This window comes from Bos mutus, chromosome 6 (genome assembly GCF_027580195.1).
Source record: "Bos mutus isolate GX-2022 chromosome 6, NWIPB_WYAK_1.1, whole genome shotgun sequence".
NCBI lineage: Eukaryota > Metazoa > Chordata > Mammalia > Artiodactyla > Bovidae > Bos > Bos mutus.
The window spans coordinates 12,480,946-12,501,374 of record NC_091622.1 but is presented as its reverse complement, the minus strand read 5'-3'; the positions used below and the strand labels follow the sequence as shown (position 1 = coordinate 12,501,374).

The 20,429-nt window shown below is 36.9% G+C and overlaps 1 protein-coding gene across 25 annotated transcripts in view; it reads left to right on the top strand.

Annotated features, from left to right (window-relative positions):
* Positions 1-20,429, top strand: part of ANK2 (ankyrin 2) — a 700,765-nt gene that overhangs the window by 450,163 nt on the left and 230,173 nt on the right. The gene's annotated exons all lie outside the window — the stretch shown is intronic.

Below are 20,429 nucleotides of genomic sequence, written 5' to 3'. Positions count from 1 at the left end.
ACCTGGATAATTTCATAATAGTGTAGCATTGAAATTCTGTCAGCCCACAGTGAAACGGAAAGAGAAACTAAGAATTTATCAATAAAAATAACGTGCAGGGCCAGCGTTTGCAGCTCGCAGTGAAAAGGAAGTCTGTCAGGACTGTAGTGCAAAGGAAGATGGTGCTTCTGGAATTAGAAAGACGCCACCCCAGGCAAGAGATGAAGCAAAAAGGTGGGGAGGGAGGTGCTCCCCTGCGGAGGGAAGGTGCCTGCCTTTAAAATTGCCTTAAAAATAGCTTGGGTTTGTGACCCGGCGCTGTCGCAGGTTATGGTTTAAGGTTTAAATTTCCCACATCCACCAGGAGTGTCATTCAGAATTTCTGAGTAGCCACTTGGAGTGTAGTTATTGCCTGAAGGGGCTAGAAATTGTGAACTTTTGGGTAACTGTTCAGTAGCCTCTACAAGCTTGCTTAGTTGCATTATATATTTATATTTTCTAAGCAGTGACTACCTTGTTCAAAAAATAGCTTCTAGGGATTTTTTTCCATTAATTTATCATTTAGGCCATTCTTTAAAATATTAACTAATACTTCCTTCAAGTTACACAACTCTATTCCGTGTTTTCACCTCTTGAAAACCAATAAGGAAAATGTGAAGCATGAAAGTAAATTAAAAGTACTTTAAAAGTCCAATGTAAAAGCCCATTTTTAAAATGTAGAGAAGAGACAGTATTCTGATGCACTGATAGTTTCTTTTAGGTAAAGAAGAGCAAATGTTAGAGTTAATGAGTTAAGAAGAACAAGAAGAGTTAGTGTGATTTTGAGATTCAAGGGCTAAAATAAAGTCATTTAAAACTTCTGAGTTCAGAAAATGATTTTAAAAAGCTTTTTAAGAAGAAATAATCAATAGCAACCTCATTCCCTTGTTAAAAATCCTCATATCTCTTTTAATATACATATTAGCCCTAAAAGACTTTGAGTTGATTTTTAAAAAAATAATTACAATCTAATTTCAGTGAATTAAATAATATACTTGTAGTCTGCTGATAGTTAAATAAAGTCTTATGTCAAAGATTTTACAGGCAGGAGCATATAATGATTGCTGTGATATGGAAAAAATGGCAGAAGTGAAATGCACCTGGTGTCTACCTTATGCAGTGATATTCTGCTCAGGATGTTATCACTTTAATCATGGGCAAAAAAGATTAATTCTTAATACCAATAATAGCAAGCAAAATATGTGGTTGTCTCTAGCTTAAGTTCCCCAAATTTAAGTAATCTACCATCTTTCTTTACTTTTAAATGGGTACTATAAGACTGAAGTCACTCACTCCTTAGACCATCTAGATAACTACATATCTTAATTAGTTTCTTATTGTATCATTCAGGCTTATCACAATTGATGATTCAGTTAGGAGATTCAAGTCTTATTATCTTATATTTTTATAATTTTTTTTTAAGGGGAAAAACAGAAACAGAGGTCCTTAGCACTTCTTTTTCTTCTGAAAATTAACTTATACAAGTTTTATAGAGTTTGTTGTGTTTGGGGACCAAAAATTTCAAATAAATAAATTTCCCAACTTTATTCATAATCAGAACTAAACTCATGGGGAAAATATAAATTTAAGATTCTAAAATTGCTGGGCTTTATGTAAATTAATACTTCATTCTTTTCCTTAAGTTTTTATTTAGAATTTTGAATATTCTGACATTTGTTTGTATGGGTAAGTATAGTAATGAGGAATAAATATGTTACTAGGAATTGTGTTGGAAGTAAGCAAGCAAAAAGAATTTCTTCTTGTGTGTGTATATTTGAAATTTCACTTATAGACTTATTCATTAAAAAAAAATTTTTAACTGGAAGAAAATTGCTTTACAGTGTTGTGTTGTTCATTTTTTATAAGATAAAAAAATCAGATAATTTCCAAGTTTGTTACATAGTTAAGCCCAGAAGTTATACCAAAAAAGTAGAAAATGAAGCTAAATATTGTGGCGATATAATAATTTCCTAAGCTTTAAATCAACTTTAAAAGATTATAGCAAAACAGATGAACAGTTCATACACCACAGCATTTAAAAATTCTACAGCTGGATAAAAATAGGTTATTTTATGACATGTACAAATTAATACTTAAATTGCAGAGCCAAATTCAACAAACCCCTCTGTAAAGGGCCAGAGAGTGGATTTTATAGGCGTTGTGGGCATGTGGTCTCTGTTGCTGCTTCTCAACTGTGTTAGGTTGTAGAGAAAAAGCAGTTGTAGACAAGAGACAAATAGCTGGCTGTATTAAAACAATTACTAAATTTTAAAATAAAATTTTCGATTGCTGGTTTTTTCAGCCACTAAAATATTAATTTTAGTTGCTTTTTGTATTTTGTAATACTATCCTTTAAAAAAATAATAAAATATCATTCTATTTGTAAACAAAGAATATAGTGATATTCAGTCTCAGAAGAATGCTTTGAGACTGGTAGACATTCCTGGGTATGCTGTAAACTTTTTCTAAATATTTGGAATGCAATCTGGAAATACATTTCAAGCTAGTTACAGTGCCTCTCTTCGTTTTGCTAGTGCAGTGAGGACTCTGGTAGCAAGGAGGTATTTGCAATGCATGGAGAAAAAGAGTAGGCAAACCTTCTGGGCAGACTCGTACCCCCAACTACACTGGACTCCAACCCCTCTATTGTGAGTATTCCCAAGCCTACCCCTCCCTTAATGCGAGCTTTAAGGGCGCCAGAGAACTCTACCCTCAGAGACCTTATTCCAAATCCCCCGAGAAAAAAATGTCTGGAGAGGTAAGACTCTGAAATGTGGTTGTCTCTTAAATTAGTCCTTAAAGGACTCCACAATCTGCTATTATCACAGTCAGCTTGACAGTTCCAGAAAGAGGAAGCATGTGGGGCAGGAGAGAGTCAAGAACAAAATTCAAATTCTTATTCAGAGTAAGTTCTAGTAATAGTTCTAAATGTTTCTGTTGATCACAGAAGGGAAAACAGCATCATTTCTCAGATACCTTTTCCTTTACGCAGATGACTAGTATGTTTAATCTAGGTTCACTTATTAAAGAAGAAGTTCTAAGAGATGCCTTACAGAATTTGTCCTGGGTCCTTAGGGGAGCTCTATCAGGGACATAAGTTTGCAAAGCCATGCAGGGGCTGAGCCGGCTTCCAGAGAGACAGCTTCCCATGCTTTGGTAAAGTGCAGTCTAGAGCAGCATCAGAAATGTATCTTTATTTCTTGTTCTTGGCTTGTGTTTTTTGTCATGGCATCACTTATAGATTTGCATTTTGGTCTGTGTGTTCTGTATATTTTTCTTGCATTAAGATCATGTACTTTTCATTGTAGTTTCTTTACTATTAATTTATCTTGTCCCAAGAGCAAAACCATAAATGTGATGCTTCATTGCAAATGTTACTTAGATTATCTGTCCTGATTTTTGAATTATGATATCCTTGTTTTATCAGGTTGTCCAGAGATTTTTATTTTCTTGTTTCATTTATTTATTTCCCCAGTTGTACCAAAGAATTTTATCTTCTTTATTTCAGGCTTTTTGTCACTGTATAAATTTTCTGTGACTTTAGACCGTGATCAATGAACTCTGGTGTTATTGTGAAAACAGTTCAGTACTTTTCTTCTGTGCTGAATCAAAAGGTAGTAAGTCAGTCAGAAAATATTTATTGAGCTAGGTATTGATCTGAATGCTGGCAATATGTTGATGAGACAGAGTAAGGGGAGACAGACTTTAACCATGCTTAGGGAGGTTGGGGGAGCATGCTGCCCAGAGGTAGGAGTGTGTTGGGTTAATTTAAGGGGCAGAAAGACAGGCTGGCTGCAGCATTGTGAACAGAGGGGCTGGCAACAAGGTCTGAGAGGCGGACACAAGCCTACCTTGGCAGACGTTTAGCTTTCTTTCTAATTGTAGTGGGTCTTGGTAAAGGACTTTGGATTTCATTCAAAGTACAGTGGGAAATCTCTGAAAGGTTTTAGTGAAATAGTAGAACCTCTTTTATGCTTCAAAAGATCTCTCTGTCCCTGCCTCCCACTCTTGTTCCCTCCCTATGTCTCTGTCTCTGCCTCTCTCTTTGTCTGTCTTTGCTTGGTGGAGAATGGGTTGTACATTCTATCAAGGGAGAAAGAAGTGGGGGCCGATTTAAGCTGCCCAGAAACCCCTGAGGTGAGCAATGTTGTCATTTAGTAGCTAAGTCATGCCCAACTCTTTTGCAAGCCCATAGACTGTAGCCTGCCAGGCGAATGATGATATAGGATTAAATTAGGGTGTTATCAGTGGTAATGCGAAGGGATCAGTTTCTCAGAGTATTTTTTGTTTTTATCAAAGGTTGTATTGGCTTATAAAAGAAAGACAAGGAGTTATTGGTTTAAGCAACTGGGTACCAGATGGTGCTGTTTACTAAGATGGAGTGGCATGTGTAAGAATGTGAATGAATGTGGTGTGTAGGTGAGAGAAAGAGATAATTCCTTATCCACGAAGTACACAGAATGTCAGGAGAGTTAAACTTTTCAAATTTGAGTTCTAAGAAGACAGAAATAAGAGACTTTGATATTGTGAGTGTTACCTTCTGAAGTCTTTTTATAACTGCTATGAGAAAGGTTCTTCATATAGTTTTGCTATTAACCCTAAAAAGATCTGCAAGTATAATGAAAATCTTTCTGGTAAAGCATTTTTAAAAGTATAAAATGATACAGAGCATGGTTATGTAATTTTTGGATGATTTATTAAAGGTAAATATTGAAAGAAGAAAGATATGGCTTCTGTCCTCTAGGAATTTTCCATCTAGTTTTAGAAGCAGGACTTATTCACATGAAATCAGTGAACTCTTAAATCAGTGAACCCTCAGTAGAAGAGTCGGTGGCAGTGTGGGTGGTGAAATGAGTACCTAAAAGATGCCAAGGAAGGAGCGGAGCAGCACAGACCACAGTGTCTGGGGGATGGCCAGAGACAGGGCTGAGATTCAGCCAGTGTGGAGCAGAACAGCTGCACCAGCTGTTTACAGTTTGAAACGTTTCCATGCAGACTAACTAAATAGCTGCTTCTGTGAGCTCACCAAGCTGTTCCTTCTATAATGCCTACCTGGAGCCCACCCCCAGCTTACTTCCAACCCTAACATGAGCAAACAAAGGATCAATGTGTGGACCAGCCAGGGGCCTTCAGGACCACTGTCCTCCAGTGCTATAGCCAGCATCCATTGTGATTGTTTGATGTGTGGACTGTACCAGTTGTTAAATATTCTGAATATCCAGTCTGTTAATGGATACATTGTAGCCTGTAGTAGATCTTTTTATTTTTAAATGTTTTTACTGCAGTATAGTTGGTATATAATATTATGTAAGTTTCAGCTGTACAGCGTAGTGATTCACAATTTTTAAAGGTTGTACTCCACTTATAAGTGTTATAAGATATTGGCTGTATTCCCTAAACTATACAATATATCCTTGCAGCTTATTTATTTTATATATAGTTTGTACCTTCTAAACCCCTAGCCCTAACTTGCCTCCCCATGCCCCGCAACTGGTGTTGACCAGTTTGTTCTCTACATCTGTGAGTCTGTTTCTTTTTTGTTATATTCACTAGTTTGTTTTATTTTTTAGATTCCACATGTAAGTGATATCATACATTACCTGTCTTTCTCATTTCACTTAGCATATTACCATTTAAGTCCATCCATGTTATTGCAAATGGCAAGTTTTCATTCTTTTTTATGACTGGGTAGTACTCCATTGTACACATTGTATAGATATGCTAGCCTGCAGTAGATCTTGGAAGCAGAGTACAATCTTGGTTCCTGTTGGGAAGAAGGCACATTTCCTAAGCATTTTTTGAACATCTATTAAGTGCCAGGCACTGGGCCTACTAAGGTGAATAAGACTTGCAAGCTTGACTTGAAGGAGTGTGATCCAAGGATGGGCAAAGCAGGAGTCCCAGTACTGTGTCACAGTGTGGTGAGAAGGCACGGGGTGTGTGGAATGCCTTAGAATGGCCACTGAGTCTCGGAGGGTTATGGAAAAGTCAAACATTGAAGCGTTATGAGCAGATCACAAACTCCGTCTTGGAGTCAGTTGTATATTAGAATGATAGAGAAGCAGTGTATGAGTGTCTCTGGAGGTAACACCTCATTTTTATTGGACATATGTGGAATTTGTGAAATGTGGTTAGTATTTATGACATCAGGCTATCAAGAGCTTCATAAGCCAAGCTTCAGAATTTGGCCTCTGTTCTACTGAAAGACCCCTGACAAAGGTTTTTTTAGGAGAACTGGTTGGATTGTGGTTTGCATTATCAGAAGCTTCACTCTGTTTTCAGTGCCTAACAAGCACCGAGCACCTAACAGATGCTCAATAAATGTTTTTGGAAAATATGAATTAATTAATAGCTAAGAAGTCACTCAAGGTGGCAAATCTGGTTGTGGGCATTTTGTAGTTACAGGTGACAAGCCCCTAGATGAAACCAGAGGCTGTGAAGATGGAAAAAGTGATAAAGATACAAAAAGCATTTCTAAAAATATTTAAAGAACATGGAAAAACTAAGAATTGAAACTAAGAAGTTTTAATTATAACCTTCTGCTCAAAAAAAAAATGTATTCTACTTCAAGTGCACACACATTACCGCTGTGAAATATTAATTGTATAAAGAATATTTACTATAATAATTTCTTGAACTATTATGCATTCTCCATATAAAATTATACAAAAATGGAATAGATGCCTTCAGTGAAAGATTACACTGTGATAAGAGGAATCATTTTCATAACATAAAAAATCAATATATAATACTATTTCTGTTATATTTTTCTTACAGTGTTGTTCATCCAAACCAAATTTGAATGATGTGATAATTTTTACATCTTCTCTCTGCTATATTTAATAAGATTGGTTCTACGGGATATACAGTGGCCTTTCTAAGGTCACATGTATGGTGGAGCTGAGAAGACTCTGTTGAGAGAGAGCTGTCTTTTCAACCGTGTTTTGTTTTCTTCCCACACAGGCATCTGCTGTTTCTTACCCACTTTCAGTTGCTGTTTTGGATTGAATGCCCTTTTAATGGGTGAAACTTAAAATTTATTTGCTGTAAGAAATAGCTACTGGCTTTCTGGTTTCTTCATTTTCATTTAAAGGTTTCTCTTGGAAATTTGAGGCATATAATATTACATTTTTATTGCCAAAATTTTAAGGCAATAAAATTATATTTTATTTAATAAAATATATAATATTTTATAATATAGTATAAAATAAATTATAATACATTAAATGTTAAATATATAATAATATACAATATTATAAAATATATAATTTATATTATATTAAAATGCAATATATTTATAAAATACTTATAATTTACAATTATATTTATAAAATATAATATATTAAAATTATATGTTAAACTATTATATATATTATAATATTTATAATATATAAAATTATATATTTTATCTTATAAAATAAAATAATAAATTTTAAGTTGGACTTTTCAAACCTTACATTCGTGTCATATTTATTTGAGCTTATGTGTTTATAGTAAAACTTCCCTTAATATTTGCTTATTTGAGGTAAAATGTTACAGTGATTGCCAGAATCATAGTCATTTCAATGGTATCTTTGAGCTAATGAATTCTGTCTAAAAGCTATGTGAAAGCCAGGTGTCGAATAGAGATTGTGAGCTGAAACAGTGTTTTTGATTAATTATAAATGTTGCTGACATATTGTTTATTTTAAAATTTGAATTTTTCTACTCTTTACCTACCTCAGTTATCAATGAGTTTCAAAGGGGGCTTTGAAATATAATCTTATGTTTTACCTGATACCATAGCAATTTCTATATCTAGTATACTGCTGCTGCTGCTGCTAAGTCGCTTCAGTCGTGTCCGACTCTGTGCGACCCCTCTATTAAATAAACATATCATGTAGTTAAAATTAAGTCTCTAAGACTAATCATTTGTCTAGTGAAGAATTCTTACTTTATCATGGGAAGGATCACGTCAGGCAGAAATAAGGCCTTAACACTAGAGTTGAAGTCTCTTTAGATTTGCTACTTTAGAATCATATCTTTCTAGACTGTCAGCCTTCTGAGGGAAATAAGTTAGAAAGCAGGTGTCAATACTGAGACAACTAGTAAAACAGAAGTAAATAGGAAGATTTGTGGTTCTTTTTCTTTTGGAAAACCACTGGTTGTCACATATAATTTTTTCTTTAGATTTACAAAAGAAGAAGCTCATTTTTCAAAAGTGAAACTCTTTCAACAGTTCTGTTCGTAAAGTGTATGTTTCACAAAATATTCCATGTACCTGTAGTATATAATCATTTCTTTAGAAATGGCTTGTCATTCAGCTTCTTATGCACTCTTACCTCATACATTCTGACTGCCTAAGTGACTGCAGATGGATAAAGTGTATTTGGGTTGTGTAATAAATACATAGAATGAAAGGTCTAGTTAATCCCTTGTGTCCTCACCTCTCAAAGTGTGTTCCTTGGACTGCTCTCATCAGAACAATCACCTGCAGTGTTTGAAACTGATGTAGATTGCTGAGCTCCACTTCAGACCTTCAGAATTAGAATCTCTGAGGTGGGAGCCAAGAATATTTATTTAACAGGATTAAGCATGATCTCTAAGTAACCCGTTAAGTGCATTAATGTATGATAACCACTGCTTTATGTTCTAAGTGGTTGACTTCACCGAAGAGATGGGGCTGAATATGTCACAACTGCACATAAGGGCATAAGAGTATAAAAACCCTTCACATTAAATTAAGTTTCCTCTATTTCAGGTTAATTCAACAATTGCCAAATTCCATTTCCGGACAAAGACACCAGGACCACGTAGGACTTGGGAACTGAGGCTACTCTGCCAGTGAATGGGGCTTCCTGTAGTCTATGCGTTATCTTAAAAGTAAAGGTGTCTGCATTGTATTGCAATGAAACTTTAAACCACAACTCTTAAATTTAAACTCTACTTCCAAAAAGTAATCATTGCTATATACCTATATAGAGTCCTTTCATCGCTTAAGTTTATAAACTTCCATCAGAAACCTAGACTTCCATCAGAAATCTAGACACTGAGGTACCGTAAGATGTTGTTATGAAAATGTGCCCCCAATTTTTTGTAAAAGTCGAAGTTTCATTCCATGTTGAGCTAGAACAGTAAGATTGTTCTGAATGATTTGATCCTTTCTTGGAGTTGAAGTCTAGTATAATTTCCTGGTTCAATTCCACACTTGTGGCTAAAATGTCATGTTGCATATGAGGGATGATTGACAGTTCTTCTGGCCTTATTAAAATTTCTTAGTAAAATAAATTAATGTGAGGTGTTCAATATTCACTCTGTTTATTTTTAGTTTTAAAAAGTATATGTGCATTTCTGAAAGACCTGTAAAATTAAGTATTAAATCAGTTTTTTTCCAAGAAAGTAAATAGTGAACTCCATTGTCTACATACTCTTTTCTTTCTTTCTTTTGTGATATAGTTCAGTTCAGTTCAGTTTAGTTCAGTCGCTCAGTCGTGTCCGACTCTTTGTGACCCCATGAATTGCAGCACGCCAGGCCTCCCTGTCCATCACCAACTCCCGGAGTTCACTCAGACTCACGCCCATCGAGTCAGTGATGCCATCCAGCCATCTCATCCTCTGTCGTCCCCTTCTCCTCCTTCCCCCAATCCCTCCCAGCATCAGAGTCTTTTCCAGTGAGTCAACTCTTCGCACGAGGTGGCCAAAGTACTGTAGTTTCAGCTTTAGCATAGTATTAATATATAAATACAGATTAAAGAGTCTGTCTTTTCTTTGGTGTTGGTTTGTATAAACTCACTAGTGAATTCTTTGAAGAATTAAACAGTAATCCAGATGGACAGGTCAACTTCCATTTCCATTTAAAGTGTGACCCATGCAGTTCTAGCCATGTGTCAGACCCTAGCCATGAGATCGCTAGCCAAGTTATTGATCCTGGGGTGCCTTCTGGTCTATTGCTAACCGCTTGATTTGGCATTGGGACTAGATCTATTTTTCTTATAATAAACAGTTGACTTAGATGTAGAAAACAGCAGGAGAATAACAAATAAATAAAAAGGTGTAGAAATGTCAATGCATCTATCATTTATTGAGCTCCTATTGTTTGCTGGGTTATGTAATGCTGGTCTACATACCATTTATAGATACAACTTTCATTTACTCCTAATGATAGCTCTGTTAATCAAATATTAAAATGTACTTTTATTGAGTGTCTGCTATCCCAATGTACTCTTCTTAGGGATTTTACTTGTATTTCCTAAATTAGTCCATATAGTCCTATACATTTTATGAACAAGTAAACTGAGGCTTATTTGAGTTCAGTACTTTGCTCAAGGTCATATAACTCATAGTAAGTGGTAGAACTAGATGGAAAAGGTAGTTCTTCACATTTCTTCTTCTTTTGTTCTCTTGTGATTTCATGGTTATCTTTAGTGTTATGTTGGATTCCTTTTTCTTTTCTGTGTGTGTATCTATAACAGATTTTTGGTTTGTGGCTGCCATGAGGTTTTCTTTATAACATGGAGAATCCCAGGGACGGGGGAGCCTGGTGGGCTGCTGTCTGTGGGGTCGCATGGAGTCGGACACGACTGAAGCGACTTAGCAGCAGCAGCATCATATATGTATTTGTGATTAATTTCTTAATTTTAAATGCATTAAAAACCCTACATTTGTACTGTCCTTGAAAAGATAGTTCTAAGCTTATTGTATTGGACTTTTTGAAGAAAGCAAATTGTATAAAGGAAACATTAAAGAAAATTAATAGTGGGTTCAATGATTTTCAACAATTGAAAAAATTGCCCACTTGGGAAATTTCAAGTAAGATCATTATTTATACTCCATACCCAAACAAATTTCAGATAATTAAAAGTTTACTTATCCTCCATACCCAAACAAATTTCAGATAATTAAAAGTTAAATGGAAACAAAAATAATTTTTTAAAGCTAGAAGAGAATGAAAGGAAGTATTTCATTGATTTTAGGGTTGTAAGACATAAAAGCAATGGAATAAAAATCTAGAAGTAGAAGTTAATACTTTTAAATTTAAAATTTCCATTAAAGAGAAAATAGAAAACTTGGAAAAATTTGCAACAAATATGGTAAAATATTATCTTGCCCGTATGAAGTTTTTAAAAATAATAAAAAAAAAGACATTTGAAACTCTAAAAGGACAAAAATATGGGCAAGTCAAAGAAGACAAAAATTGCAATAGGCATTAAATGTATGACTGCGTTTTTAAACTCTTCAAAGGTAAAAAAGATAAAACAAGACCATAATGATAGACATATTAATTGAGCAAAGCAGATTTGAGCATGTGACTGAGTTGAGAAAGGCTCTTCCACAAACAGTTATGGTGACATCTGCTTCAGCCTCTCTCAAGGATAGTTTAGCAGTATTTAATATGTATCAACAATCTGCACCCATTGACAGCACTGTTCCATATTTAGGGATTTAAACAGTGGACATAGTCAAGGCCAGGACAAAGACTTAGGTATGTAACTTTTTGTCACAGCAAGCGTTCTTTCTCCATGTGGAATCTTAGTTCCCTGATCAGGGACCAAACCTGTGCCCCCTGCCTTGAGAGCACAGAGTCTTCACCACTGGGCTGCCCGGGGAGTCCCTATTGTAGCCTTCTTAACTGCAGTGAAAACAAAGGCACTATTCTGCAAATAACTAGGGAAAGCTAAAAAAAAAGTTATAATCCAACTATAAACTACTATATGAGATTTTGAATTTCCCTTACAACTTTTGAATGGTGTGAAAGTGCAAGTGAAGTTGCTCAGTCATGTCTGACTCTTTGTGACACCATGGACTGTGGCCTATCAGGCTCCTCCCTCCATGGGATTCTCCAGGCAAGAGTACTGGAGTGGGTTGCCATTTCCTTCTCCAGGGGATCTTCCCGACCCAGGGATCGAACCCAGGTCTTCCTCACTCCAGGCAGACGCTTTAACCTCTGAGCCACCAGGGAGTGGTGTAGGCATTATCAATTTGGTGATGTTAGTTTTTATTTTTATTTATTTATTTAAATTCATTGGGTTTACTTTAATTTACAGGCTTTTGAAAATAGACCATCCACTCAACCGATTTGCTTGAACAGCTCGTGTACATCAAGTAATGTTAGTTTTTAAATGAAAAGGCCTAGGTATTATTATCCCAACTTTGTAAAAATATTACGTATATGCATAGATACAATGTATATGAGAAGAATTCTAAAAGAAAATACATAGAAATAAGCAGTGTTAAGTTTGAGTAATGGAACTAGAGCTGCTGGCTGTTTTTCTTTAATGTATGTTTTATTTTTTAATTTATTTTTGGTTGTGCTTCGAGGTTTATGGGATCTTAATTAACCTGACCAGGGATAAGCGCAGAGTCTTAACCGCTGGACTGGCAGGAAGTTCCCTTTAACTCATTTTTAAAATGTTCTATGAGAATATGTATATGCTTTTATAGTGATTCCCCAAGGTTTTTTTTTTTTTTTAAGAGAGGAGATTTTAAAAACAAAAGAGGACTTAAAGAACCTAGAGAGTTGTATGTGCATGCTAAGTCACTTCAGTCTTGTCTGACTCTGTGCAGCCCTATGGGCTGCAGCCCGCCAGGCTCCTCAGTTCATAGTATTCTCCAGACAAGAATACTGGAGCAGGTTGCCATGCCCTCCTTCAGGGGATCTTCCTAACCCAGAGGGATCAAACCCAAGTTTCTTGGGTCTCTTGCATTGCCAGGTGGGTTCTTTACCACTAGTGCCCCCTTGGAAGCCCAGAAAGTTATATAGTTTTAGACAAATAACTCTGATGGAATATGCTTTTCTGTATCCTTTAGGTTCCATAAGAAATTATTATTTCCTATTCTACATTTAACTTTTCAATTCATTTTGAGGAGAGGACTTTTTATAGGTATACTTTACTAAATTTTTCCTGGGAAAACAAGATTTACTATTATAAGTGTGTATAGGTGTAATCAGCATTTAAATAGCAGGTATGGTGATTAATTAAGAACAGCTGAGAGAGGTTTTATCCACTTTGGAAGCAGTCCAGGTTTAAATCCCACTCAGGAAAATGTGTCAGTACAAGCTCGTAAAAGTCTTCATGCTGCTTTGAAAACAGAGGAACAAATGTTGTCTTTGAAGCCTGCTGTGCTCTGGAGCTTGAAACCTTTTCCCTGTGCGTCGTAGTAATAACAAGGGTGATGGAGACGTTGCTCTGGATTCACTTGTTGAATATAATATGCAATAATATTTTGAAGTACGGTGATTGAGTTCCCGAGAATCACAACTCTTGAGTTAGCAACATTAAAGAAAAGAAACCTTGGTATTCCAGTGGTGTCAGTGCCATATGCTCAAACTTCAGGCCCTGCCCCTGGCACAGGAGAGGGAGTTGGGTGCCAAGGGAAGTCAGAACATGATCACTGGGGCCCCCAATGTGACTGCATTAATTTGCCCCCAGAACAGGAAGCAGCAGACACTGGCATTCAATAGTGGAAAGATATATGGCACCTTCGGGCAGAGCCTGGGAGGTGGTATCTTATGGTGATATGATCATGGCCTCTGAAATAAGACTGACTGGGTACCAATCACAGCTCTGACACTTATTAAAAATATCCATGGACAAGTGCTTTTTCTTTTTTTTAAGTAAAGTATCTTTATTATATTAAAAATAAATCAAAAGGAAATCTTTCATGTAAAACACTGGGGAAAATCACTTAAAATATTTATCTTCACAGCCAAACCTAAGTTTGGCGGGAGAATAGTCAAAAAGTGAGTGAAGTCGCTCAGTTGTGTCTGACTCTTTGCGACCCCATGGACTGTAGCATACTGGGCTCCTCCGTCCATGGGATTTTCCAGGCAAGGGTACTAGAGTGGGGTGCCATTTCCTCCTCCGTGGACGAGTGCTTTAATCTAACTAAACCTCAGGTTCTTCAATTGTGTGTTTTATTAACTGAGAACATAAATATTTTTGCATATAGTGGGATTAGCCTACAGTTAATATTGTAGTAGTAAGTGTGAGAAAGACAAAAAGTACCAACTATTATTCATTCCTTCAGGGAGTTGAATAGCCAGAGTGTAACCACACAAAGCATGTCACACAGTCTCATGAGTAGAGGAATGACTTATAAAAAAGCAAATCTAGGGGGCATGTGGAGAAGGTAATGGCACCCCACTCCAGTACTCTTGCCTGGGAAATCCCATGGATGGAGGAGCCTGGTAGGCTGCAGTCCATGGGGTCGCTAAGAGTTGGACACGACTGAGCGACTTCAATTTCACTCTTCACTTTCATGCATTGGAGAAGGAAATGGCAACCCACTCCAGTGTTCTTGCCTGGAGAATCCCAGGGACGGGGGAGCCTGGTGGGCTGCCGTCTGTGGGGTCGCACAGAGTTGGGCACGACTAAAGTGACTTAGCAGTAGCAGGGGGCATGTAGAATTCTTTTTTTGTTTTATTTCTTTTTGGCTGCACCATGTAGCATGTGGAATCTTAGTTCCCTGACCAGGGATTGAACCTGCACCCCTGGCAGTGGAAGCGCAGAGTGTTAACTACTGGATCGCCAAGGAAGTTGCATAGAATTCTAATATGGTATATGTCAGTTTATATTCTATAAGAAAATATTTTTTAAATTTAGGAAAAAATCACTAAAACTACATAAATGTGCACAAACAATTGACTTATTCAATGTGCCTTTGACAATTATCTTTGAACAGAACATAGTGAACAAAAGTGTGGTGACTCTAATCAAAACACGTGTAATTAATCCTCTTAAGTGAAATTATAACCAGAAGAGAAAGGCTTTAGGTCAGGGTAATCTTTGTAATGATTTCTTTACATAATTCATGTTAAAGTAATAGTTAAATCTATGAAAAGATGTCATTAGTAGAGGGAACTGAACTGCTCAAATATGCCACACTTCTTACATGTGGGAAAGTGTTAGTTGCTATCGTGTCTGACTTTTTGTGATTCCCTGGACTGTAGTCCCCAAGGCTCCTCTGTCCTTGGAATTCTCCAGGCAACAATACTGGCGTGGATAGCCATTGCCTTATCCGGGGCATCTTCCTGACTCAGGTCTCCCGCATTGCAAGTAGATTCTTTACTGTCTGACGACCGGGAAAGCCAGGAAAAGGAAACCAAATAGAAGTGGAGCTTCTCCGATTGTAAAGGACTGTATCTTGTTGGGATGCCGCAGGATTTTAATATATACCCAGATTCTCATCAAGCTTCATATTATGTGCTGGGTTCCCATATTAAACATTGCTAATCAGAAGTGGCACAATCTAAACATCTTTTGTTTTTTATTTTTATTGAGGTATAGTTGATGTACAATATTATATAAATTATAAGTATGCTATGCTATGCTAAGTCACCTCAGTCGTGTCTGACTCTGTGCGACCCCATTAGACGGCAGCCCACCAGGCTCCCCTGTCCCTGGGATTCTCCAGGCAAGAACACTGGAGTGGGTTGCCATTTCCTTCTCAATGCATGAAAGTGAAAGTGAACGTGAAGTTGCTCAGTTGTGTCCGACTCTTAGCGACCCCATGGACTGCAGCCTACCAGGCTCCTCCGTCCATGGGATTTTCCAAGCAAGAGTACTGGAGTGGGGTGCCATTGCCTTCTCCGAAATTATAAGTATAGTGATTCACAATTTTTAAAGGTTACACTCCATTTATAAATAAGTTTATAAAATGTTGGCTATATTCCCTATGCTGTAAATTATATATCGTTCTAGCTTATTTTGTGCATAATGGCTTGCATCTCTTATTCCTCTACTCCTACGCTCCTCTGCTCCTTTAATGCTCCTCCTTTCCTCTCCCCCTTGGTAACTGCTAGTTTGTCCTCTATATCTGTGAGTTTGCTTCTTTTTCGTTACATTCACTAGTTTGTTGTATTTTGGATTCCACATATAAGTGATATCATACGGTATTTGTCTTTCTCTATCTGACTTATTTCACTGAGCATAATACCCCCCAAGTCCACCCATATTGCTGCAAATGGCAAAATTTCATTCTTTATGGCTGAATATTATTACATAGAGTGTGTATCTCTATATATGTATATATCTCACAGCTTCTGTACCCAGTCATATGTTGATGGACATTTAGGTTGCGTCCATATCTTGGCAATTGCAAATAATGCTGTTATGAACATCAGGGTGCAGGCATCTTTTTGAGTTAGTATTTTTGGTTTGTTTCAGGTGTATACCCAGGATGGAGTTGCTGAGTCACATAGGAGTCCTATCTGTAGTTTTTTGACCTCTATACGGTTTTCCACCATGGCTGCATGAATTTACCTTCTCACTGACAGTATACAAAGATTTTCTTTCTCCACATTTTTACCGTTTGTTATTTGCTGTCTTTTTGATGATAGCCATTCTGACAGGCGTGAGGTGATATTTCATTGTGGTTTTGATTTGCATTTCCCTGATGGTTAGTGATGTTAAGCGTCTTTACATGTGCCTGTTAGCCATCTGCATTTCTTCTTTGGAAAAATGTCTGTTCAGTTCTTTTCCCCTTTTTTAAAAAAATTGAATTGTTTGGTGTTCTTTTGCCCCCCACTCCCGGTTTTTTTTTAATTGAATTGTTTGGTTTTTTGATGTTGAGTTGTATAAGCTCTTTATATATTCTGAATATTAACCCCTTATCCATCATATTGTTTACAAATATTTTCTCCCACTCAGTAGGTTGTCTTTTTCACTCTCCACACAAATTCTTACACACACACCACGCGTACACCTGTGCACATATATGTTAGTTTAATTTTATATATCTTGTTACAGATACAAGAATGTGGAGGTAGAAGTAAATATATAGTTTCCCTATGAGTGAAGTGAGGTGTATTTTATATGCATAATAATTCTAAAAGGAAATAGCCTCTCTCACTGGTATCTTGGTCAAAATAATTTAAACATGCCGATCATCTCTTTCATTTAGAAGTTCGTCTTATTGTAAGTACTGGGGATAGTGCAGTGTGTTGCTATGTGTTGTTATACACTATAATCCCTTCTTCTTGGGATAAGTTTTGCAATAATGGAGGCTTATGTGACTGCTTTATGTAAAATCTCCCCCTCCAGAAAAGAGCAATTTTATAATAATAAAACTATAACAATTTTACCAATTTTATTAAAAATTGTTGAACAATTTGAGCAATAATAACAATTTTATAATAATAAAATTATAGTTTATTATTTCTCAGAAACAGGATCCTAATAGTTCTATGTAGTCAGTATCAGTAAAATACCATTTCTTTCTGTGTTTCTTTACTAATGTCATAGTTGGCAGTTATCTGTTAAACTAATTAAGCTCAGAGAATGTTGAGTCCATGGCCTATCTAACCAATTCCATTGTTAAGTTTTCCCGTGATTTCAACTGTAAGATAATAATGATGCAGATGGAGGGCACTCTTTGCTACCCTGTGGACTGTAGCCCGCCAGGCTCCTCTGTCCATGGGATTCTCCAGGCAAGAACACTGGAGTGGGTTGCCATGTCCTCCTCCAGGGGATATTCCCAACCCAGGGATCGAACTTGCGTCTTCTGAATATCAGGCAGCTTCTTTACTGCTGAGTCACCGGGGAAGTCCTATAGTTGGAGGGCATCCTGACCCCATTACTCTATATTCACATACCCTTAGGAAGAGTTAGGCAAGATTCTATTTATAATTCTATTAGATAACCACAATAAATGGTTATCTAATAGAATTATAAAGGTGAAATAATATAACAAGTGTAAATGTTGCTAATCAGGATTTTATTTTTGAATTTATTTTTTAATTGGAGGAAAACTGCTTTACAATGTTGTGTTGGTTTCTGCCGTACGAGAATCAGTCAGAATGACATATATAATCTCTCCTTCTTTAGCCTCCCTCCCCTGCCCCCATCCCATCCCTCTGGCTTTCACAGATTGCCAGGCTGTCATATAGTATATGTTATATGGCAGTTTCCCACTAGCTATCCATTTTACACATGATAGTGTATACATGTCGATTTTAAACCAAGTTTTAAAATTTAGTGAGTCGTGAAAATGTACTTGATTCACCGAACTTCTCATTAGTTTAATTCATAGTGACCAGTGCTGCTTCATGTGTCTATTTGGCCTGTTTCACTTTGTTGAACTCCTTCCTTTATTTTATCTTATTTCCACAAAGGTTTATTGATCTACTGTCTGTTAAATCCTGTGCTGGCCAGTGGAGACAACCTAAGATGAATAAGTCATGGCCTCATCTAACCTGGAGGGTCAGGCTAGTTGGGGAGATAGATATGTCAGCATATTTTGGGGGATCCTGCTATAGCCATTGACAACATTTAGTGCAGTGTTGTTTTTATGACTGGTAGTCAACAAGCATTTATGAATGACTGAATGATTCTCAGGGTGTTATGGAACCCCAGAGTAATGGAACTTGGTCAGACTTGAGGGGAGAAGGGTGGGTTGGGAGGGTGTTGTGAAGAAGTTTTCCGAAGCCTATGGAAATAAACCCACAGGATCCACTTAATACAAATTCTTGTAGAAAATTAAAGGCAGGAGGAGAAGGGGACAACAGAGGATGAGATAGTTGGAGGGCATCACCGACTCAGTGGACGTGAGTTTGAGTAAACTCCGGGAGTTGGTGATGGACAGGGAGGCCTGGCGTGCTGCAGTCCATGGGGTCACAAAGAGTTGGACACGACTGAGTGACTGAACTGAACCGTAGAAGTCAAAGAATAAAAAACAACTAATAGAGAATTCTCCATTTCTCATTAAACCTGGCTTAAGCTCAGTTTTTTAAAAACGGTCTTGAGCATCTGAACCAAAGCTTAGTTTCATGAGATGAATTAACCCTACTTTTGTTTTTAGTTATGTTTAAATTAGGAGATCCCTTACTTTTCAAAATTCTCTTTGGAGTTGATGCCAATACTCTTACCCCAACAAGTCAAGAATTTGTTTTGAAAGCTGCCTCAGAAGAAGTTCAGATATTCTGTGAAATGCAGTTAATAACTGGAGGGGTTTTTATTGACTGATTTCCAACAGAGAATTTGTAGTATAAGCTAATTTTTTTTTAAAGGCAATGCAGGCTACCAATACTTGATTTGCTAGTCCTTTCCCACTGCCATGTGTCAGGTACTATAATTAATTAAACACATTTCTTTTTAAAGCCACCTTTCCATACCTTTTTTACATTTCAGTGTTAAGGAAGCTCTTTACCCTTCATAGAGTTAGAACTGAATAGCTGGAACCATTCTAGACAATTATAGTTCGTACATAGCACAAGGGTAAATTTAGAAAGTTACAGCAGGTCACATCCATTGTGGATAAAGCGGTACTTCAGTTGTGCCCTGGTCTTATGGGGAAATGTCAGCTGCATGCTATTAGTATTCTGAGCGCATGAGAAACCTCCCGTACAGATTTCTGTTTTAGTCTCACTGGTGTATGTATATACGTGTATACTGAAGTATATGTATACCTTGCAGTTTTTATTGTATCAGCACTTCCTGGTGTTCATGCAAGATGTTGATAGGTCAGCAGTATTTGCTTCCACAGGCAACACAAGAAGTGCTTTCCTATTCTTGGGAGTCTTGTTGACAGAGAAATGGTAAGGAATGAAGACAAATCCAGTATCACTGCAAAAAACCCCAGACCATCTCCCAGAGGTTACACCGTGGCCTCTGTCCATAGTCCACACACTCTCCCAGACCTTTGAGTCTTGCATTTTTAGCACATACCATGCTGTGATGGCACATCAGATTTCATTAGACCAGAACCACACTACTGTGTTCTCTCCAATTTTAGGTATGCTGTTTCCCCAGTTTTCTGATCTTGATTAGTATTATTGCTCATTACGTACCAAAGCTAGATGTTTCCAAGGTTTCCTTAATTTCTTCTTTTCCATAAACCCTTAAATTCAATTCCCCCAAGTTGTATAACTTCTTTCCCCTGCATGTATGACACATCACTTCCTTTTTCACGTTGCTGTCCCTGAAACGTTGCTCACTAGGACCATTGCAATAGTATCCAGATTATCTGACAGACTTCTTTCTCTTTACCTCTAACTCACCTTCCATATGTTACTCCAGTGATTATTTTGAGGACAGCATTCTGATCTTAGCAGTTCGTGCCCTTTCACCTAAAGGGTAATATTCAGTCTTCTTATTACAGCATGTAAGAACATTCACAGACTGGGCCCTGCCTTACGTTGAGGATTTTAACTTCTTTGTCATTTCCGAGTTTATAATTCACCACACTGCATTACTCATAGTTTTGTGCATACTGTGTTCTTCCCTACCACTATGACATTTCACTCGCTAGTCCTGTGCCTGCTGTGTTTTCCACCTAACTTATCACCAGGAACTTTGTAAAATACTGTGTTGCTATTCCTATTATATGTTCCAAATGTAAAATAGATTGTAAAACACACAAGCATTTATTGCTTGGATTACTGTTTCTAAATGGATATCCATGGATCCATTTTTGCCCACTTCTATCTAATTCAT